At 42.9% G+C, this 24,552-nt stretch overlaps 1 long non-coding RNA gene across 1 annotated transcript in view; it reads left to right on the plus strand.

Annotated features, from left to right (window-relative positions):
• Positions 1 to 24,020, plus strand: part of LOC122217454 — a 79,250-nt gene extending 55,230 nt beyond the window's left edge. Inside the window, exon 5 of the long non-coding RNA XR_006201508.1 lies at positions 22,408 to 24,020. This is a non-coding gene — a long non-coding RNA (uncharacterized LOC122217454). The remainder of the gene's footprint in view (positions 1 to 22,407) is intronic.
• The last annotated feature ends 532 nt before the right edge of the window (positions 24,021 to 24,552 follow it).

Genomic DNA, 24,552 nt, shown 5'->3' on the forward strand with positions numbered 1-24,552 from the left:
TCTTAATATTTTCTAGCCCTTTTCCCTCTGGCTTCATAACGGATAACTTGTGCATATCTATTTTGCAATTACAAATGACAAGGGTCTGTTTTACCACCCACATATTCTTTCTTCAGTTTTGCTAATTTGCGGTTAAGTTGTACATTGCATTTCAATCTTATAATGACATTTGTTCATTTTTAGAAAAAAATTTTTCAAATATGTTTTTCCCCATAACACCTTGTCTTTACTTGGGGTTTTTGCCTTTGGGGGGTATGTATTTAATCATTTTAATATTTCTTTTATATTCTATTTCATATTGCCATTCTACTGAATAAAGTCTAATTCTTGATTTTGTTTTGCCTTCTCATTCTTGCAAATAGCGGGTTGTCTCCTTATGTATTTGTTTTTTTTTTTTTTAACGTTTATTTATTTTTGAGACAGAGAGAGACAGAGCATGAATGGGGGAGGGGCAAAGAGAGAGGGAGACACAGAATCTGAAACAGGCTCCAGGCTCTGAGCTGTCAGCACAGGGCCCGATGCGGGGCTCGAACTCACGGACCGTGAGATCACAACCTGAGCCGAAGTCAGCCGCTTAACCAACTGAGCCACCCAGGTGCCCCTCTCCTTACGTATTTGTAATTGTTTATTTGTTTTCTAGCAGATTGTGTGTGTGTGGAAGGCTCTCATGGCATGGGTTTTGAGGCAACTTCTAATGGTTGCCTCTGTTTCTGCCAAGGACTCTGGGTATCGCTGGCCTAGGACCAGGCTTTTATATTAATTCCTGAACTTAGCCTTTTCTAGACCACACAGGTAAATTTGAATCCTTCATCCAGGCAAGATACAGTTTCAGGGGAGACTGTATTTCCCTACCCAGCGTCCAGATGGAAATAGAAAAACTTCCTCGTAATATCTTCAGTCAAACGGGTAGATTTTTCCAGTCTGTCATTTACCCGGGGAGGCAGCTCTGTTAGGGTCCTAGCTTAAGACAAGGATTTTAGTTCCTGGCTTCATATCTCTATCAGGCCTTGTTGAGGTTGAATGCACAAGTGAAATATTTACTTTATAACCCGATGCTGCCAAGATCCAACGTGTGGTCCCTGAACCAGCAACATCAGCAGCGTCTTGGAGGTTGTTAGAAACACAGAACTTTAGTCCCTCCCAGACCTATAGAACCGGAATGTTCATCTTAACAAGATCCCAGGTGATTCATGGACACACTAGAACTTGAGAAGCATTACCCTGGATCATCGTGTTATATAAAGCTCTTTCTTCCAACCTACCTTGGAGAAGGCACGGTATCGGCCAGCGTGGTTTCTGGGTTTTGTTCTTGTTTTTGTCTTTAAAACGTTGTAAAACCTCTGCATTTTGGGAAAATGAGAATTTCACTTTCTTTCTTGGGAGCTCATTTATGCATTAAAAAAAGAAAACCTTTTGTTAAAACCCTCTCAGTCTGCCATGTCACCAACGCCTGCTTTACGTGGTGAGCACCTTCCCACGCTAGCCTGTGGTTTGGTGCTTTGTGTATACAGACACTCGGGAACTATTTGCAGCTTGTGTGTTTCAGTGATGGGTTAGAAATGGCCTTTTGAAAGTTGCATGATCAACAACACGAGAAACAACAGGTGTTGGTGAGAACGCGGAGAAAAAGAACACTTGTGCACTGTTGGTGGGAATGCAAACTGGTGCAGCCGCTGGGGAAAACGGCGTGGAGGTTCCTCAAAAAGTTAAAAGTGGAAGTACCTTGGGGCACCTGGGTCGTTCAGTTGGTTGAGTGTCCTACTTTGGCCCAGGTCATGATCCCACGCTTCATGGGTTCGAGCCCCGTGTCAGGCTCTGTGCTGACAGCTCGGAGCTTGGAGCCTGGAGCCCGCTTCAGATTCTGTGTCTCCCTCTCTGCCCCTCCCCTGCTTACACTCTTTCTCCCAAAAATAAATCAATATTTAAAACATTTTTTAAAAAGTATAAGTACCTTATGTTCCAGCAATCACATTACTGGGTATTCACCCCCCCAAAAAAACCACTAGTTCAAAGGGATACATGCACCCCTATGTTTATAACATTATTTACAATAGCCGAATTATGGAAGCAGCCCAAGTGTCCATCAACTAATATTGATGAATGGATAAAGAAGATGTGTATGTATGTACAATGGAATATTATTCAGGCATAAGAATGAATGAAATCTTGCCATTTGCAAAAAACATGGATGGAGCTACAGACTATAATGCTAAGTGAAATAAGTCAGAGAAAAACAAAATACCATATGATTTCACTCATCTGTGGAATTTAAGAAACAAAACAGACAAGCCAAGGGGAAAAAAACTAAGAGAGAAAGAGAGAAATTAAGAAACAAACTGATGGTTACCAGAGGGGAGTCAGGTAGGAGGATGGATTAAATAGGTGATGGGGATTAAGGAGTGCCCTTGGGGTAGTGAGCACAGAGTGATGTATGGAAGTGTTGAATCACTATATTGTGCCCCTGAAACTGATATAACACTGTATGTTAACTAACTGGAATTTAAGTAAAAACTTAAAAATAAATAAACACAATAAAAAAAAGAAAGTTGCCTGGTTAAGTGCACAGATTTTGTTTACTTCCCTTTTCTTCCACAGTGCGTGCATTTTACATGCTAATATTTTCACCTAGCATCCCCGTGGCCCTATTCTGTCCTTTTAACAAAGCTGGGTCTGGCTCGAGGCTAGGCTTCTTCTCTCGCACCATGGAATTCGTGTCGTGGGATAGGAGGAATCAGTTATGCTCTCAGAGTTACAGACATTGAACAACACGGCAGGGGCCAGTTTATCAAGAGGACACCTCTTTCAGAGCCCCTGTTGGAGCATTGGTTAGGTCAGCCCACGCCCAGTCAAGCCACACGAGGAGGCCTGAGCCATGGAAGCAGCTCTCTTCCAGATTGTTTCCGTGGACGTTAACTACCCACCCATTCATGGCACTGCTTATCCTGGACCTTAGGGCACCTGAAAGGGAAAAGGAAGTCGCTCCCGACTTTGGGGAGCTCATCATCAAGTGGTAGTGAGACACCCATATGCAGAAGAATGAGGAGAAAAATCCAAGATGTGAGATAAGCAGCCATCTCTTGGAGAAGTAGAGACTCTACAAAAATGGTAAGGGAACATCAAGTAAAGAGAAGGAACTTCGTAGAATGGGGCAGGGTGACATCATTCCTTCATTTCCTTAAATTGACACTAAATCTTTATCTCCTGCCTGTTCCTGCTCAGGAGCAAATCATTCTCCTTTGTTTCAAAGAGAAGGAAAGAGCGCCTCTGCCATGCCCTGACTGGAAAGTCCATCACACCAACCACGGAGACCTTGGCTTTTCACACCATTTTGGGGGCTCTGCTTGGCATAAAAAACATATCTTCCCTGCATGAAGTGAAGAGCGATTTCTGCTTTCTTCCCACCTCCTGTAGGGTACATCTGGCCTACAGTCCCTGGTCATTGTTTGCATAGCTTTAATCCAAACGTGTACATTGTTTTTTAAATGGTGAAAGACTGAGCCAACAATAACCTTAGGTCTCGATGGGCTCCATTCATCTGGAGGGCAGGATTGTTATCTGAAGCTCCTTTCCAGCCAGTCTGCCATGCTCTTTGTTTCCTGGGAAACCAGATCGTTGCCTTTGAACGTTTGCTCACAACACACCCACCCCTGGAATCCCTTACCAAATCCTACCCATTTTTAAATGCCCTCCTACCAGAGTGACTTTGTATCTGCACCGATTATTTGAAACTTCAGTTTGTATTGTTAGGCTTGTTTTTGTCTTTCTGACTTCCTTCCCCAAATATATTTTAAGCTCTTTGAAGGCAGCATGTGGCACGATGGCAGGCTCAGAGCAAGAAAGTCTGTTGATTTCAAGCTCATATTACTATTAGTCATCAATATATACAATTGTTCACCTGCTTCAGTGAAGCATTTCCAAATGATGCTCAGGTTGTTGTGGAAATTATACCAAAGAGTGGCTAAAAACATAGGGCTGTCTTATTCATAAAGTTATTGAAAAGGAGCCACGTTTTTTCCTGTGTGGGGAGGTGGAATGCCTCACTAGTACTTACCTAAATACAGTGCCTCCCTCACCTCCACCTGCCACCAGGACTTCCTACCACCTTCTCATGTAGGAAAATAAAATGTCATATGCAACGTCCTCATTTTATATATTTATTTATATATATTTGGAATATATGTTATATATACTTTCAAGTATGCACACACATACAATTATTATATCTTCCTGATAAATTGTCACTTTAATCATTATGGAGTCAACTTCATCTGATGTTACTGCCACTCAGTGTTATAATGCTTACTGTTTGCATGGTATATCGATTTCCGTTTTTTTCCTTTCCTTTCACTTTCAACCTGTATGTCTTTATATATATATATATATATATATATATATATATATATATATATATGTCATTTAAATATATATCATTTAAATATATTATAAAATTATGTATTTTATTAAATATAAAAATATAAATAAAATAAGCTCTATGCCCAATGTGGGGCTTGAACTCAGGACCCTGAGATCAAGAGTCACATGCTCTATTGACTGAGCCAGCCAGGTGCCCCATGTCTTTAAATTTTCTGTGCCTCTCTTGTAGACACTATGTATTTAGGTCATGCTCTTTTATCCATTAACACAATCTCTGCCTTTTAATTGGAATGTTTGGCTTATTAATATTTAATAGAGTTATTATTTTGGTTGGATTTAGGCCTATTATTTTTCTATTTGCTTTCTGTTGGTCCCATATACTTTTGGTTCCTTTGTTCCTCATTTCCTTCATTCTTTTTGAGTTTATTAAACATTTTAGAAGTTTCTTTTAATTTGTCGATTGGCTTTTCTTTAACTTTAAAAAATATATTTTTTTACATTTATTTATTTTTTGAGAGACAGAGAGAGACAGAGCACAAGTTGGGGAGGGGCAGAGAGAAGGAGACACAGAATCTGAAGCAGGCTCCAGGCTCTGAGCTGTCAGCACAGAGCCTGACGCGGGGCTCCAACTCACAAACCATGAGATCATGACCTGAGCCGAAGTCAGACGCTTAACCGACTGAGCCACCCAGGCGCCCCTATTGTCTTTTTAATTGAACATTTTAGGAGTTTCTTTTAATTTGTCTATTGGCTTTTTATTTTTTAATTAATTAATTAATTATAGGCTTTTTTAAAGATTTATTTTTTATTTTTTTATTTTAGAGAAAGGGAGAGAGAGTGAGTGGGGAGAGAGGCAGAGGGAGAGAGAGAGAGAAAGAATCTTAAGCAGGCTCCACATTCAGCATGGAGTTTGACTCAGGGCTCTATCCCATGACCCTGGAATCATGACCTGAATTGAAATCAAGAGTCAGATGCTCAATTGACTAGGCCACCCAGGTGCTCCTGTCTGTTGGCTTTTTAGTTATGCTTCTTTGAATTAGCTTTTGATGGTTGTTCTAAGGATTAAAATGCATACCTTTAACTTTCATTGTCTGCTAGAGGTACTTTTATACTACTTCACATAAAATATAAAAACTTTACACCTGACAGGTCCCTTTACCTCACTTTTATGATACAGTTGTCACCACATTACACATATTCATATATATCCATTTACAAATTTAAGAAATTAAATATGTACCATTTGTGAAATTAAGTGGGAAAATAAGTTCACAATTTAAAAATACATTTTTTGAGACAGAGAGCGCGTGAGCACAAATGGGGGAGGGGCAGAGAGAGAGGGAGAGAGAGAATCCCAAGCAGCATTGCCCAATGTGGGCCCCAATGACATGAACCGTAAGATCATGACTTGAGCCAAAATCAAGAGTCAAATGCTTAACCTACTGAGCCACCCAGGCACTCCTATGTTTGTCATTTTTCATGTTCTTCATAGCTCTTTGAAAATCCAAGTTGTTACAGCTTTTTCATCATTTTAAAGAACTTACTATGTATTTTATAGTTTAGATCTGCAGGTGATCACTTATTTAGTTTTTGTCTGAAAATGTTTTTATCTAACTAAAGACATATTTATTTCCTTCATTCTTGAAGAATATTTTTTTTTACTGGATGTAGAACCCTGAGTTGGCAGTTGTTTTGTTTTGTTTTGTTTGTTTGTTTTTACACTTGTAGAAGATATTATTCTACTGTCTTCTGTCCTCCACTTTTTCTGGTGCAAAGTCAGTGAGAATGGACATTGTTGCTCTCCTTTATAAAATCTACTCCGCTAGCTGCTTGAAAGATTTTCCATTTGCCTTTGGTTTTTAGTAATTTGACTATGGTGTGCCTAGATGTGATTTTCTTTGTATACATCAGACTTGGGCTTTGCTGACTTTTTGAAATTTATAAATTATTGCCTTGCACTGAACTTGGAAGATCTTCAGTCATTATTTCTTCAAACATTTTTTTCCTGGCCCATTCTCATTCTTCTTTCCTTCTGGGACTCCAATCACTCATATATTATGCCTTTTGATATTATGCCATAAGTCATCTTTTTTCCAACGTTTTCCCCTTTTTATAAAAATTGAATAATTTCTACTCATCTATTTTCAAGTACACTGACTCAGTATTCTCTTTTGTCTAATATGCCAAGTACATAATTTTTTGTTCAGATATTGAGTGTTTTAGTTCTAAGATTTCTCTCTTTTTTTTTTTAGTTTCTTTTTTTCTGCTAAGATTGCTTCTTTGTTCATTTATTATGAGTATATTTTTTGTGTGTCTTTGAGTATAGTTATAATAGATGCTTTAAAACCCATTTCTGCTAATGTCTATATCCTCTGAAGGTTCTTCATTGATTGATTACATTTTTTTTCTTTTTAGAAAAGTGCCATGTTTTTCAGATTCTTCATATATCATGTAATTTTAGGTTATATGACAGACATAATGATAATGCATTATATAAAGTCTGGATTCTCTTATATTCCTCCAAAGATATATATATATATATATATATATATATATATATATATATATATATACACTTTTTTTTTTTTAACAGTCAATTAATTAACTTGTCTGGCCTCAAACTCCAAACTCTTGTGGTGAGCAGAGGCTGAAATCTGTGTTCAGCTCTTTTAGCCATGGGCTGTTTGGAATTTACCCCCACGTTTGCATAGTTCAGGGGTCAGTCAGAGATCTGGGGAAAATTTCGATGCAGAATTTGGGTCTCCCTTTGCTGGATGTCTTCTTTCTGGGCCTATCCTTCCCCTTTTCATTTTCTAGCTACCGAGGGTGCATCAAGCTATTGAAACTGCCAGCTTCTATCTAAGTTTTAGGTATCCTGTGGGTGAGGAGCAGGAGCTTGGGAAAAAGTCTCGAAATAGGTAGGAACTCCCCAAGTGCCTTTGCCTTCTTCCAAGTGGCTCTTCTCACTTTTGCCTGCTCTCGATCATTCTCTGATGCTTTCTGGTAGTTGTCTTTGATATTTTATACAGAGCTTATGGCTGTTATCTGCAGGGGGATTTGTCTGAGAGGAATAGGAGAGCCTCCTATTCTATTGCCAAGAGCAGAATCATCCTCATTTTGGAGAGAAGAAAGTTGAAGCGTAGAGAGTGCTAAGGCTTGGCTGGAGTGATGTGGACCCCTATGCAAATGAGAGACATATATCCAGGCTGGGATCCCTGTACCAGCTCTGTTGAGGGGCTCATAGGTTCCCCATAGGACACTGGCCTCCAAAAGCATAGAAGAGGGTCCTCTTGGACATGGGGCAGCTTTTGAGGTGACTTTGAGTGGAGCTGATTGGCCATGGCCAACGACCACGCAGAAGCCAAAATAATGGTGATAGCTTATGTGTTCTTTGCAAGGCACCATGGTAAGTGTTCCATAGACAGATCTCATTTAGCCCTCCCCAGAATCTTTAAATTCGGTATAATTATTATCCTCATTATGCAAATGATGCTAGTGAGACCTAAAGAGATCAAGGGATTTTTCTCTCAGTCACACAGCTGAACGTGTGTGGAAGAGGGACTAAAATCTGGATCTGCCTGACTTTAAAGCCTCTTTTCTTATAAACATAAAGTAGTTACAGGTTTTACCTCTCCTTTCCTACAGACAAAACATGGTAGCATAGTTCATGGTCCTATAAATACATAAATATTTACCTTTCTGATTCTCTTGTCTCCCACTTCAATAGGGATAATATCTAGGTCCAATGACCCCTGCAGTGCCAGGAACCCCAAAGGGAGGGAATCCCTGTAGCTGTAGAAGATATGCTTTAATCTCAGAGTCAAGGATTCTGACTATAGACTTCATTGTTGCCAGCATCCTGGTGTGATGCTGGGAAATTCACTGTGTAGTTACCTCTACTTCCTCATCAATCTGGATAAACAGTGATATCTTTTCCAAAGCTGCTTAACAGACTAATTCTATGGTTTCTTTTGGGGGCCAGGAGCTAGAAAGAAGCCTCTTGTCCAAATCTTGCTTGAACTTAACAGTATCCATAGTAAGCGTCATTGATGTCTTTACTCCCCAGATATCTTCCAAAAACTAAACACAAATAACCAAACCACGATCTTAACCTGGTGTCCTTCAGTCTCTGACGCCAGCTAAAGCCTCCTTGCCCAATCAGTGCTACTGGCCTGACAGAGTGTCATTACTTAGGGGTACCTTGATCTGGCTAGGCCACTCTTTGTTTCTAGGGCTTTAATTCCTACAGAGGGAACAAGCTCAAAGATACGATGGTCATCTATCTTGGTGGCCTGCGCTCGGGGGTTGGGTGGTTAAACTTTCCTACCTACGAAGGAATCTACCTGCTTGACCTGTTCAAGGTGGGAGGAAAAGGTTGTTTACGTTTCTAATTCCCTTGGGGAGCTCCATTTCCACGCCTACCTTTTAGTCACTTTGCCCCACCCTAGACTCACAGCAAGGTAGGGTGGATGCGGGACCTGTTCTTTGAGGAATTCATCAATCTGAAAATTTTTATTAGATAAATGAAAGAATTGAAGTCCTGACTAAAATGCCTTCTTGGCACCAGACTCTTGTCAGTTTCTGGAATCTCCGAGGTCCACCTCTCCCTTCCCCCATCTACACCTAGCTCTTTTCTTATTTCCAATAACCATGCTGGGCAAACCTTCCTGTTTGGAGGAAAAAAAAAGTGGGATGGAAGGAGGTACACAGTTCAGACTCATAATGTTGGAACAGTTTTTTGGGGAATGACAGCTTGGACCACAGCCCGTAGAGGCCTTCACATTCTTCATTTTCCCAGAAATGGCTTTAGTAGGAGGCTGTAAGCATAAACTGTACTGTCCTTTTGATTCACTGTGTAACTTTAGGAAATGAATCCAACCTTTCTGTGGTTTACACGAATGATAGATGCCAAGGTGTTGCCTCTCATAATTTTGTGTCAGTGAAGAACCTTGAAATATTATGAGAGTCTTGGAAAAATAAATTGATCTTACAAAGGTGACGTTTCTGGTCACTGCTAAAACTATAACAGTATTTAAATGGAACTCTCTGACTTGTCATAAACTTAATGTCCTCAATTTACTCGGAGACTGAACTCTCCAGTTCATTCTGGGGATATCTAAATCAAATGTTGACATTTTACCATCTGTGTGCCGAAGATGGCAAAGGGCAGACTTTCACTCATGGGGGGGCCAGATGTCACCACTTTTGCTTATGACTTCTATTTGTTTTCTCTCTCTTTACACTCCTGGGTTTTTTTGTTTTTGTTTTTTGTTTTTGCTTTTGTTTTATTTTACATCCAAATTAGTTAGCGTATAGTGCACCAATGATTTCAGGAATAGATTCCTTAATGCCCCTTACCCATTTAGCCCATCCCCCCTCCCACAACCCTTCCTGTAACCCTCAGTTTGTTCTCCGTATTTATGAGTCTCTTCTGTTTTGTCCCCCTCCCTGTTTTTATATTATTTTTGTTTCCCTTCACTTATGTTCATCTGTTTTGTCTCTTAAAGTCCTCGTATGAGTGAAGTCGTAGGATATTTGTCTTTCTCTGACTGACTAATTTCACTCAGCATAATACCCTCCAGTTCCATCCATGTAGTTGCAAATGGCAAGATTTCATTCTTTTTGATTGCCAAGTAATGCTCCATTGTATGTATATACCACATCTTCTTTATCCATTCATCCATCAGTGGACATTTGGGCTCTTTCCATACTTTGGCTATTGTTGATAGTGCTGCTATTAACATGGGGGTGCATGTGTCCCTTCAAAATAGCACACCTGTATCCCTTGGATAAATACCTAGTAGTGCAATTGCTGGGTCGTAGGGTAGTTCTATTTTTAGTTTTTTGAGGAACCTCCATACTGTTTTCCAGAGTGGCTGCACCAGCTTGCATTCCCACACACTCCTGTTGTTTTCAAGAACTGATCCACATTTGCTAATTTAAAACGTGGTTGGGAGTAGAGTCAGCAAAGAATAAGAGAAGGCCCTCATCTTGGCAAAACTTTTGAAAAAATTTTGGCAAAAACTTGGCAAAAGTTTCTGCTTCCTTATCTAAAGGGAGAAAATCTTCATGCCTTAGAATGAAGATTTAAGTTTTCTCAGGACTCTTGTAGTAATCACCGATGGCTAGTTAAATGCTGTTAAATTGTCCCAGCCAGAGTTTCCCAGAATGGCAACGGGTAACTGGATGTCATTTAACTTCTCTGGGTCTTAGTTTTTCTCATCTGTAAAATGAGACAATAGGAGTCACAGGTGGTCCAACATTCCGTCTTGTGTTAATTGTCTGAGTCTTTCTTTCTACTATTATTGTGTTCAGTTATCATTATCAAAGCTGATGTTGCCTAAAATTATTCATTTTATGACTTTTTTACTAAACAAAATAATCTCCAAACTCCTCTTGTCCTTCTTCTCACACTTTACAAAGTACTAAGATTAGTAAAAGCCCATGAACTTTATCTTGTTCTGGCTTAGCAAAAGACAGCAGGATTTTGTCTTAGGGAAGCATTTCAGGTCTCATCATTGACTTGGGTTTTCTTCGATGTGTACAGTATTTTGGAAGAATTTTTATTCATAGTTGACACTATTTTAACTATGCTAAACACCTACCCAAATATTCTAGCTCTAACTTCTCAGTAAAGTTCTATTCTTACATTTAAATGGTTACTCATAGGAAATTTGCACTTGGGAAGAACACTTCACCTGAAGTGAATCAATAGGTATTTTTTGAGCAGCTATTATATATCTAACATTATGAGTAATCTAGAAGAAGCATTAGACGTCACCCCTGCTCTTAAGGACCATAAACTGAAACTGGGCAGAAAAAAACCAAAGTACACTCACTTGGGATTCACTTGTTGAGGGCCTGTTTGTGTGGGACACCATAAAGCCTGAGGGGTAGTGTGGCGATCTATCCCAATTGTCCAGAAACTGTCCTATTTATACATGTTGTAGGAGTAATTATTAATATCAGTCCTTCTGACCTTTAAGAGTGTCCTAGTTTGGATGATAGTTTATAAGGTTGCCTTAACGATGGAGAATGGCAGGGTTTAGGTATCCTCACCCATGGGAATCAAGTCAACAGAGGAAATTACCATAGCAACTAGGAATCATGATGATTAGTGCTTTGCTAGTTCAGAAATAGACATCGTCACACCCTGGACATCTTTTAGTTTGGATGAGGCAATTCCTTTCATTAGCTGAGATATTTGTATGGGCTATGTTGTGGTGTTGGCTAAATCTAACACCAACGGCTCTTTTCTCCAGGTTAAAATTCTGATCAGCATCCATGTCTCTGAGATGGGATTAATCTATTGCTGAGACATGTCAGGTCTGTCTTCCATGGGAAATAGATCAAGAAGAGGCCTTAAAGAATCGGCAGCGAGGAAACCGAAGCAGCTTGTGTAGTTCACATAAGCAAAAGGGGCCTGAGGTCTCATGAGCTCGGCTCAACAGCCATGCCTGAGTGTCTCTACAAGCCAAGGACTGGGCCTTTAGTCAACAGGGCAGAAGGAATTTTATGAGCAATGCCCAGAGGTAGGAGATAGCGTGGGTTATGTGGGGACTGCCGAGCAACTTGGCATCCGTGGACGGTGAGTCAGCGGGAGGCAGTGGATCCTGCTGTGGAGGCTGTGGAGGTGGGCAGAAGCCAGATGATGGAGAACCTACATCAAGCAGTGTCGTGGTTTTTAAGTTTCGAAAGGAAATGGTACCTCAGATATAGCTCTTAGCAGTGCTGATGAAACAGTTTCTGGAGATCCAGGACAAACAATGCTGGCTCGGAGGGAACACCCAGCCCTGGGCAGACATCCCCGTGTTTGGTGTCCCCTCTGGGTGCCACAGATGAACTAGGGCAGCCAGGACAATTGATTCACTGGGTCAAGGTAGTGCTGGTGTTTATGTTCTTCCTGAGTGTGCAGCAGGTGCTGACAATGCTGGCCAGGCGCTGAAGATCCTGCTGGGTCCTTTGATCATTTGTCCCACGGGTGGACTTGGATGGCCTCAAAGGCCATCTGGCCAGCTTGGCATCCCACCCCCAAGCTGGATCCTGAGTCCCTCCTGCTCTAAACTGCAGTGTGCAAATCAGGTGATCTTGTTTACCCTGGCAGCGTAAGTGCTTGGCAACAGAAGCAGAGCAGTAGGAATTGGTGTGTCAATACAAGAAGTTAAAGAAAAAAAGGGCTCATGCTAGCTTGGAATGAGCAAGTAGAATCCACCAAAAAGGCAAAATGTAAAGCTAGCATGAAGAACTGTGAGGGGGTGGGGCGCCTGGGTGGCTCAGTCGGTTGAATGTCTGACTCTTGATTTCTGCTCAGGTCATGATCCCAGGGTTGTGGGATCGAGCGCCGAGTCTGGTTCTGCGCTGAGTGTGGCACCTGCTTAACATTCTCTCTCTTCCTCTCCTTCTGCTCCTCTGCCCTGATTGCTCTCTCTTTCTGTCTACAAAAAGCAAAACAAAACAAACAAAAAAAAAACAAAACTGTGAGAGGGACATGGCAACAAGGATTTTGTTGAAATAAGACAATTATTAAGAAATAGACAACCGGGGCGCCTGGGTGGCTCCGTCAGATGGGCGTCTGACTTCAGCTCAGGTTTGTGAGTTTGAGCCCCGTGTCGGGCTCTGCGCTGACAGCTCGGAGCCTGGAGCCTGCTTCGGATTCTGTGTCTCCCTCTCTCTCTGCCCCTCTCCCACTCACGCTCTGTCTCTCTCCATTTCTCAAAAGTAAATAAATGTTAAAAAAATTTTTTTGTAAAAAAGAAATAGACAACCAGGAGCTTTTAAAATCAAGGGCAGATGTTTGTTTTTCAGTTTGCTAGACATAAAGTCTAAGCACGATATCTTCAAGAAACATCTCTTTTAGGTACAAGGGGTGTTTTCTTTTCTCTTTTTTATTTTTTTTTTAAGTTTTTATTAAAAAAATTTTTTTACATTTATTTATTTTTGAGAAACAGAATGAGACAAAGCATGAGCGGGGGAGGCGCAGAGAGAGAAGGAGACACAGAATCTAAAGCAGGCTCTAGGCTCTGAGCAAGCAGTCAGCACAGAGCCTGATGTGGGGCTCAAACCCACGAACTGTGAGATCATAACCTGAGCTGAAGTCAGACGCTCAACTGACTGAGCCACCCAGGTGCCCCTTAAGTTTTTATTTTTAAGTAATCTCTTACAACCAACGTGGGCCTTGAAATCACAACCCCGAGATCAAGGGTCACATGCTCTACCAACTGAGTCAGCCAGGCGCCCTCCAAGGAGGGTTTTCTTAAAGTTGCATGAAACATTTTCCCTTCACTAGCTCACTTAAACATGCTTCTTCAGTCAGTACTTTTCTTCTCCATGGCAAGCGTCTAATCAGTGTTCATTTGGTGAAGAATCAATGACAAACCAACGGAGTGTGGAGAGACATTCCCCTTCTTTGAGGATTATTGGGATGCCAACAGATGGAAACCAGAACAAGTCCATGAGGTTACTGGGCGGACACTCACGGCCTCTCTGGATCAGGCCAGTGCCGATCACTTCATCCCAAATGTCTTGAGGAGTAAGTTCTGAACTGGACACTGACTCTGATTATTTTTAACTCTGACACTCACAGAAGAGAAGTCCAACTTAACAGCTCTGTGAAGTTTAAATCCATGTTTCGCTGTCATTGACACTGGTGCTGCTCTAAATGTCTGTCCCTGGTGACAGGAGGGGGTTGGTCCAGAATGTAACTCAGCGCACTGCTTCCTCCGTGGAGCTAGTGAATGAAGCTTTCCGGAGTGCACAGGCTGAGGCGCAGTGTTCTTAGTGAGGAGTCTGGCCTGCAATACAGCTCAGTCTCCTCCCCCTGACTCTGCAGACTGGCATAGTGTTATTGTCACTGATGTCATCTTTACAATGTATAAATTATTAAGAAGCTGTCTTCATTTAAAAACGATGAATTTTAGGGGCGCCTGGGTGGCTCAGTCGGTTAAGAGTCCGACTTTGGCTCAGGTCATGATCTCACAGCTTGTGAGTTCGAGCCCCGCCTCGGGCTCTGTGCTGACAGCTCGGAGCCTGGAGCCTGCTTTGGATTCTGTGTCTCCCTCTCTCTCTGCCCCTCCCCTGCTCACGTTCTGTCTCCCTCCGTCTCTCAAAAATAAATAAGTTAAAAAAAAATTTAAAACGATGAATTTTAAAACAAGTTCAAATTTACAGAAAAGTTACAAGAGTAGAACAAAGAACTGTACACCTTTCACCCGAGACCCTTTCACCCATGATGTGCTTGCAGGTGGAGTCCAATTCTCGATCACGTGATCTAGTCTCTCTATACCTGGAATGCCTGTCTGATCCTTGACCTTTATGACCCTGAACTTCGGTTTGCCCCGTGCTTCCTTGTGACTAGTCCCACATTATGCACTTTGAGCAAGAACATCACAAAAGTGATATTGTGTTCTTATGGCCCCCTAGGAAGTGGCCCCTGATGTCACTTTGTCCCATTAACTTTGTGTCCCAGTGGTAGCTTTGATCACCTGATGAAGAAAGCGTCTGCCCCATTTTTCCACTTAAACTTATTTTTTCTTTTGTAATGAACAAGAATTGTAATGATTCATTCTACTTTCAGCTGCTAGTTTCAGCACCCCCTCTACTTCCTTGCCTGATTTATTATCACCGTGGTGTTTGCCAACTGAAAAAAATGTCTAATTGTATCATTTCTTACACATTTATTAGTTGGCATTCTACTGGAAGCAAGAACTTTCTCATCTCCCATTCTTAAGTTCATTCATTTGCTTACAAACAAATGAGTTATTATTCACTATAATCTATTATTCAATGGGTTATAATCTATTATTGTCATTAATTATTTTGACGCTCAGGTTGACCCAGTTTTTAAATTTTTTTCTTAATGTTTGTTTATTTTTTGAGAGAGAGAGAGAGAGAGAGATGGAGTGTGAGCAGGGGAGGAGCAGAGAGAGGGAGACACAGAATCCGAAGCAGGCTCCGGGCTCCGAGCTGAGCTGTTGGCACAGAGCCTGGCGCAGGGCTCGAACCCACGGACTGCAAGATCATGGCCTGAGCCGAAGTCGGATGCTTAACTGACTGAGCCCCCCAGGTGCCCCCAGATTGACCCAGTTTTTGACACCAGAAGTCCCATGGACCTGGCTTCTGTGTCCTTTTGACTTGTGTCCATCATTCTCAAGCACTTTCTCTGCAACAAGTTGCTCCCGGCTGACTTTGTAGTTTCCCTGCCCCAGCTCTGAGTCAGCTGGTTCTCCACAAGACCTCAATTCCTTTTCCTGGAGAGTGATATTTAGAAGGCAAGATCTGGGTGCTAAGTGTGCCCTTTGCTACTGGAGTGTTGTTTCTCATAGGCCGTCTCAGCAGACAGAACTCAGGAATACACGTACAGTAAAACCCTGGACTGCGAGTAACTTGCTCTGTAAGTGTTCCTCAAGACGAGAAAACATCTCTAATAAATCTCAACTTGATAAACGAGCGATGTCTTGCAGTACGGGTAGTATGTGACACCAAAGGTCACATGATCACAACTGAGCCAGTGGTTCTTGAAATTCACCTTGATGTACAAGTGCTTTGGACTACAAGCATGTTTCTGGAACAAATTATGGTCACAAACCAAGGTTTTACTGTATTTTTATATATACACGCACACATACCCACATATGTATGTATGCACACCTACCTTTACATCTGTGTTTCCTTCTGTTTCTCTAGGGCCCATACTGTCCTTAGTATGTTCACCTGCTCAATTCCCCTGTATTCAGCCACTCCCCCAGCTATGTGAGGCTGCCTCTCTGCCATGCTCTGACACTGTCCTTGTAAACGTTGCCATTACTAGCCGTCACCAGCTGCCCCTGTCACCTTATTGCAATACCATCCTTGCCCAGGCCCTGTTACCCCCTGCTTGCACCTGCCCCATGACTATTGGACTAAATTAGAAAGAAGAGGAAGGGAGCCAAATTTGTGTTCTTAATTAGAAGAAAAACTATCGAAGGCTCAATTGCAACAATCTGCCATAGTTATTTCTTGGTTCACTGATGCACCTTAAGAGTTAACTGTGAGACAACCCATCTACCTGTATGGTACGAATACTGACATGAAGGGGTCATATGTGTCTCTAAGTCTGCTTCGGAACTGTAATTATGGCCAGGTGGGTGGGAGGAGGTCGTGTTGTGATCGTGTGGTGCATTTGGCCTATAGCAGCAGGAATAGGGCTGTTGACACTGATTTTAACGTTGCTAAATCAGCAGAATGCATTTCAACTGGTCTAGACATGCCTCATTTCTAATGAAAGAAGAACAAAAACAAACAATTGACTTTTCAGTAGTTCTCACCAAGAGGTTATATACCAAGCATCCTCAAGGATGACATCTGTTGAAATGAGCACCGGAAAAATAAATGTGTTCTGATAGTCAGGATGATGGTTACCTAATGATGAGCTCACATTTCCTGTCACTTGGGCAATAAGTATTTGCTGGCCCTTCCAAGCTGATTGTAAGCTCCTTGAGGGCAAGGGGCAGGATGGTACACTTGGGCAATCACCCACCCACAGTGACTTGCAGTTAGTGGCTGGTTAGGAGTTGATGGCTCAAGGTTTTTTGTTTTGTTTTGTTTTTTCTTCCAGCTAGATTGTTCACCATAACATTGAGTTAGGACGCATGTCTATTTTTCTGTAGTATTCTGGTCACTTCCATTGTCTACATTTTAGATAGGAACTGAAATCTATAAACTCCTGAGCTGATTAAGGGAGTCAGAGGCCGAGGTAAAGCCCTCCTTGCCTCCCTCCCTGCCTCTGATATATAGGCTGGTAGGATTCAGGCAGGAATGACCCTTACCTAGATGGTCAAATGGCCCTGCTGTGAATTGTGCTACTTCAAGTTCAGAGTCGGCGCTTCTGCCTTCAACTCTCTGTTCAACTTTCCCCAAGTCTCCTAACCTCTCCGGCCTCATTGTCTGCATCCGTAAAATTGGAGGTTGGACATCACGATCTCTAACCGTCTGTGGTCCTACTGTTTTTTCACTCGGGCATTATGAAATACTGTGATTCATGGCCACATCCTGAACCACAGCGCAAAGGTGGCAAAGCGACAAGGAAAGCTAAGAGTGAAAAGTGCAGTCTATGATAACACTGCAAAGACCTTTCTCTGGATACTAAAATACAGACCTCTCTTTCTCAGTGTGTGTGTGTGTGTGTGTGTGTATGTGTGTGTGTGTGCGTGCGCACGTGCTTGCAATTACAGGAAAGAATAGCAGAACGCTACCTACAGCTGCTGCTGTAGATTCTTCTAAACTTTGTGTGAAAAGACAATCCCTAGAATTGCTAAAACAATTGTGAAAAAGAAGAGTAAAGAGGCAAGAATCACTCCACCTGATATTAGGTCTTACTGTAAAGCCACAGTCACTAAGGCTGTGTGGTATTGCCAGAGGCACAGGCACGTACCCCAGTGGAACAGAATAGAGAACCCCCGCAAACACACCCAGCTGCCTTTGGGCCAAGATACAAGAGCAATCCCGTGCAGGGAGGAACTTGTCCACAAAAGGTGCTGAAGCAAGTGGATTTCTGTGACGAGAAGAATGAGCCTGCACCCAAGCCTCTCACCTTATACAAAAATTAACTCAAAATGAATCATATATTTAAATTTAAAATGTGAAACTATAAAACTTTTAGAAGAAAATATGGGGGAAAGTCTTTGGGATTTAGGGCTAGGCAGAGAATTCTCAGACTTGACATAAAAGCATCCCATAACTGATAAAAAGTTTTTTTTTTTTTTTGCTCTGAGAAAGTCCATGTGAAAAGGATGCAAAGGGAAGCTATTGATGAAGAGAAGATATGTTCAAGCTACACATCTGACAAAGGGCTTATATCTGGAATATACAAAGAATTCTCAACACTCAACAGTTAAGAAACAAACAAAAGTCTCTGAACAATCCAATTAGAAAAAGGGCAAAAGATATGAATGGACATTTCACCATAGAAGGTACATAGATGGGAACAGAGCCATCTACGAAAGGGCATCCACCTTAATTAGCCATTAGGGCAGTGCGGACTAAAAGCACAATGAGTTAGCACTATATGCCTCTCAGAATGGCTAAAATAAAAAATTGTGATGCCCCCATAAGATGATGAGGATGTGGAAAAATTGTGTACATTGCTGGTGGGATTGCAAAATGGTACAGCCACTCTGGAGAACCGTTTGTCAGTTTCTTACAAGACGAAACATGGTGCTACCATATCACCCTGCAATTTCACACTCTTGGGCCATCACCCCAGATAAACAAAAACTTATGTTCACGTAAAAAATATGCACATGAATGTTCCTAACAGGTTTATTTGGAATCGCCCTAAACCAGAAGCAACTCAGTGCTCTTCAATATATTAATTGTTCAGCAAACTGGAATGTCTATACCATGGAATACTCAGCAATAAAAAGTAACAAACTGATACATGGAACAAGTTGGGATGGATCTTCTGGGAAGTATGTAGAGTGGAAGCCAATCCCCAGAGGTTACATACCATATGATTCCATTTTTATAACATTCTCAAAAGTACAAAATTATAAATGATGGACGCCAGATTTGTGGTTGCCAGAGGTCAAGGCCCCAGCGGGATGGGGGTGGGGGAGCGGATGGGGAGAAGAGGGAGCAAGGCGGTGTGCCTATAAAAGGACGACATACGAGGCCTTCGTGATTGAAGAAATGTTCTACGTCTTGACCACATCAATGTCGGCATCCTGATTGTGACGTTGTATTATACTTATACCAGATGTTACCATTGGGGGAATTTTGGTAAACAGTACCCTGGCTCTCATTAGTTCTTAAAATTGCATGTGAATCTACAATGATCTCAAAATAACAAATTTAATTTTTTAAAAAAAGAAACTTTAGTGCTTTCTGTCTGGGCTTAGTTTGATGCAAGTAAATGTAGTAAAAACATATGCCATTTAGGAGAAGAAAAGGCTAACATCACCATGGGAGGGACTTGGTGACAACGTTCTGTCTTTTTCTTTCTAGATTCCCCAGAGCACTTGGCCCCAACTGCAGCCTTGCCCACAGAAGTGCTCAGTAATTTTGGGGGCGCCTGGGTGACTCGGTTAAGTGTCCAACTTCAGCTCAGGTCATGATCTCATGGTCAGTGAGTTCGAGCCCTGTGTCACTCTGTGCTGATAGCTCAGAGCCTGGAGCCTGCTTCGGATTCTGTGCTCTGTCTCTCTCTGCCCCTCCCCTGCTCATGCTCTGTCTCTCTCTGTCTCTCAAAAATGAATAAGTGTTAAAAAAAATTTTTTTAAAGAAAAAATAAAGAAGCACTCAGTAATTTTGTTTTGTGTATTGTTGTTAGTATGGAGTAGAAGTTGCCTTGTCAGGAAGTTTAATTTTTGTATGTAAATGTGAGACACATACCTACAAGAAAAGGCAACTCCAATGAGGTTCTTGTGAACAAGCCAGTGATTTTTGTGTGTGTGAAGGAAGATAATAATTATCTCTGATAGCATAACCAAAACATAACCAAGCCCTTTTGCAGAATGTGGGGTTAAATTTTTGTGTTTTGCTCCCATAGAAATTTTGTTTGTCAGCTTGCTTTTGTTTTCTTTTACAGGATATCCTTGAACTACATTCACTAGCATAGGAAGCAGGAGGCTTATAACTTCTGTGCTCTCAGGAAAAGGTTCTCACCCTTTATTTCTGGGCCACGGGGCTCTTAGGAAGTGTCCTAGGAGTCCAGGGAGGGGAAATGGGCATGGTTCCCTGCTTCTCGCAATTTCCACCTTGGGCAGCTCCTTTTCCATCTATTTTGTAAATTGCATTCCCATAATATTTGGCTCAAGAACAGATTTCAATCCTTCGTTATACACTTGAAAAGCTCCAGGGCTCCTGACTGAGGTGGCTGTTCCTCAGGGCTGGAGTCTCTCCGCATTCCCTGTCTGGGGAGATAGCAGGGACACTGAGCAGATGAGGAGTGAGGGATGCTGGGAGGGGGAGAAGAACCAACGCCTTGTGTCAAATGCCTTCCTTTCTTGATCTGGCTACTGCAGGCAGTGGAATTCATTCAGTGCTGCCCTCAGTCCTGGCCAGAACCAAGAACGCCTCTCCTGAAGCTTTGGGGCAGAAACTCCCCTTGTGAGAGCAGAGAAATGAGCTGGTGCGAAAGGCATTTTTGGACAGAAAATATTTTTTCTTTGATTTTTCTTTTCAGAGTGTGTGTGTGTGTGTGTGTGTGTGTGTGTATAATAATTATGCATGAGTAATATAAAGCATGAGGATTCAAGGTGGGGAGGTGATTGATCAGCTGATGGAAAAGCTACTGGAGAATTCAAATGAACAAATGCTTTGTCACATGAGCAAATGTGCAAAACAGTGTGCACAAAGAATTTACGAAAATATTTGGGGGGGTGTTTCAGTGTTTCGATCATGGATTAATGGCAAATGATTAATAATAAAATACTTTTTTAATAACATGGTATGATAGTAGGATGAGTGAAATGTCACCTAGCTAGCTCCACCTTCAAATGGGACCAAGGTGTCTCCCAAAGGGCAATTAACTAGGTGGCCCTGGAGGTGGCCCCGGTGGAAGAAGTAAGTCATTTCTCTTTCTCATCAACTGTAACAGCACAGGTTGTGATGTGTGGTGTCCCTACTTTCTCTGAAAGAGGGGTGAACCCTGGAAAGCCTCACCGCCCCCCCCACTAGCTCCCTTTGGGTATATTGGGGCTTCGTAGAAACCTTTCCAAGTCCCCACAGCACTAACATGAGGGTTTTCTCAGCAGACCTTCCTTCAGTTCTGGCTAAAGGTCAACACCAACAGGAGGAGGTGACAGATTTAAAAGAAAGATCATGTGGGCCAGCAGGACGGGAGGCCCAGGATGCTTTGGAGATGAATTTCCACCTCCTTCATTTCTGTGCTTCTTAAGGCCTCTTGAACTTTATGGGCCAGAGAAAGATGAGCTGAGACCATGTCATTGGCAAAATTCCCAGGAGCACTTCCGTGTTACTTTCTGGGGACCAGGGCTTGCATGACTGCTAGATTCAGTCTCTGTCTCTGTCACGGTAAACAAGTTTCTCAGGGAGTCTGTCATGCCCTATTTGGTGGGGACCACGGGGAGGGGAGAGAGAGGTAGTAAGACATAAGTCCAAACCGTGAATAACCCCTTTCCTCTTTGGATTGACTGGAGTTTCCAGAGGGCTTTTGGCCCTCAGCGCTACAATTAGGAAACAGAAAACCCAACCAACAAAAACACATCTAAACCACAGACAAAATCACCACTCCGTTGTAACCCATCCAAAAAAAAAAAAAAAAAGCACTATCCAGCCAGAACTGATTTGAGCCCACGGCTGGGTTTTCTGAGCTCCCCAAAGGTCTGAGAAGATCTCCAGGCCCAGGCCAGGTGAGCACTGTCAGGGCTCACTCCAGGGTTTGCCAGGGCTTGCTCCCCACTCATGCTGAGTGCTCCATGATAATTCATAGCACCTCTGCTCCTTTTTTTTTTTTTAATGCTTATTTATTTTTTGAGAGAGAAAGGGTGTGAGCAGGGGAGGGGCAGAGAGAGAGGGAGACACAGAATCTGAAGCAGGCTTCAGGCTCTGAGCTGTCAGCAAAGAGCCCAACACGGGGCTCGAACTCACAAGCTGTGAGATCGTGATCTGAGCCAAAGTCAGACACTTAACTGACTGAGCCACCCAGGCACCCCAACTCTGCTCCTTCTTAAAAGCATTCCCATTTGGGCCATAAACTATATGGTCTCTAAGTGAACACATGGAGAAGTGGACTCCAGGCCTCAGCCCTGAGTCTGTGTGTCCACTCTGAAGCCTCACTCTCCCTCGGAGGCTTTTCTATCAGGGCCAGCAAACTACAGCCAGCAGTTCGAGTCTAGTCCTTGGCCTGATTCCGTATTACTGTACAGGCCCGCAGCTCAGAATGGCTCTTACATTTGTAAAGTTTCGTTTTTTGTTTTTGTTTTGGAAGAATATGTGATAGAGGCTGAATGCAGCCCAAAACGCCTAAAATCGTCACTCCCTGGCCAATTCCAGAAAAAGGTGGCCAGCCCCTGCTCTAACCTTCTCGTCTTGCAGTTGGCGGTGAAGGGCCAGGATCCTGGATCATTGTTAATGTTTTCGACCCCAAGGAAAATGACCGTCATGCCTTCTCATCTTACTGCTGCCAAGTTCGAGTCCAGCGGAGGGCCCGATGCTACGGAGACACATCGGTAAGTTTGTGAATGACGCCAACTGAACATGTCACCTACCAGAGAATCCCATGTGGACATAGACCGCCATGGAGATTCCCTCTCTCTCTCCTCGTCAAGGCTCCTCATGGCAAAGGGAGGGGAAGGAGGGTTAGAGCCTTGCTGTGCTACCACATGGCTTCCACTCCCGTGGAAGTCAATGCTGAGGCCGCCAGTCCTGCCCGTCAGCGACAGCGCCTCCGTAGCCACAGGACCCTTTGGTGGTTTCTTGCCCCCGATCACACCCACTTGGGCCCTTGGATACCCAAATCACGTGCTGTTTGCATTTATGCTTGCTCGTGGCCTGTGGGCCTCGTGGGTGCTGAGGAAGCCTTTGGGAGGGACATGCCATTTGCATCTAAAGACGTGTTCACTCCTCCCCGGTTTTCTGCATCTCTCCAATCTGAGGGACTTCTTTTCAGAATGACTTCTAGTCTCAGTTCTGTGAGAGTGATTCTAGTGTTACGGGGAGAATTCTTGGAAAAAGAATAAAAGACCCATGTGGTCGTCCATGGCGTTACCACTGACTGGGTATGTGACTTTAGGAAACACACCCAGGGCCTTCATACCTTTTACCCATGAAAACGAGCTGGTGTCTCTTCAGCTTGAACACGGGTGTTATGAAGTCCAAGCTGTTGTCTGGAATGCTATTCGTTCCTGTGATTCTTATGAAGAATGTAGGCAGGATACATGGTATTTCTCACAAGTTTATATTTAGGAGCATTTTTCAAAAGAACGTGTTGGCTGGCTCCTAAGTACTCAGTATCGTTATCCTTAACCTTATCCCTGCTGGAAACACTCAGAGCCCCTTCAGGAGAGCACATGACAGGGGGACAGCAGAGTCAAGGCCAGAGCCCAGGCTTCTCGAATCCTTACACTGACACACAGCATAACCCACGGCTTTTCCTGGCTATGAGAGGATTCACCTTGAACATGAATGTCTCTTACAGGGTTTGGGTAGAAGCAGCATCTAGCACCGCCTTGCACATGATAGATAAGCAGTAAATGTTGAGAGTAATTCAGGACTGGGTGTTTGCTATTCTGGGGACACTGCCCTAGAAGAGTGTTTTGTTCTGTTGTTGTTAATTTCCTCCAGCCATCTCGGAGCTGTCTGTCTCCTAAGTTAGACTTCTTTAAGGATTATGCAAACCATACTGAATCTCAAATAGACATTCATAGAAACCACTGTTACTTTCCTCCCCCTGCCCATTTCTGCGAAGGCCAATTGTGGGCAGTGCCTGGCAGCCTTGAGGAAGGCAGTTGTGTGTAGGTCCTTTTTTGCGTTTATTTACTAGGTGCTGAGGTTTAACAGGCTCTACCTCCCCACTGCAGAACCCCACTGCCTTCTGCAGTGCGGCACAGCCCGAGTTACAGGAAACATCTGGCAACAATTTGCCTCTCCCTCTGTCCCATCTTCTGAACTTTGAAATAAAATGTCCCTAGAAATATATTTTTTTTAATGTTTTATCATTTATTTTTGAGAGAGAGACAGAATGCGAGCAGGGAGGGGCAGAGAGAGAGACGCACACACCCAGAATCCAAAGCAGCTCCAGGCTCTAAGCCGTCAGCACAGAGCCCGACGTGGGGCTTGAACTCACAAGCTGTGAGATCATGACCTGAGCTGAAGTCAGACGCTTAACCAACTGAGCCACCCAGGCACCCCAAAACGTCCCTGGAAATCTTACTTAGGGTGAATGTCTGACACCCAAAGGAGAAGAGGTCCCACCAGGAGCTGGTCCGTTTTGCTGGTTATAGTTTGAGTAAGTAGTTACAAGCTACCATGGGCATTTACAGTTTTTCCACCTTTAAAAACAGTAAACCAGAGGGGCGCCTGGATGGCTCAGTTGGTTAAGCATCCAACTTCGGCTCAGGTCATGATCTCGTAGTTTGTGAGTTCGACCCCCCCATATTGGGCTCTCTGCTGTCAGTGCAGAGCCCGCTTCAGATCCTGTGTCTCCCTCTCTCTCTGCCCCTGCCCTGTGTGCTCTCTGTC

This window comes from Panthera leo, chromosome B1 (genome assembly GCF_018350215.1).
Source record: "Panthera leo isolate Ple1 chromosome B1, P.leo_Ple1_pat1.1, whole genome shotgun sequence".
Lineage (NCBI taxonomy): Eukaryota > Metazoa > Chordata > Mammalia > Carnivora > Felidae > Panthera > Panthera leo.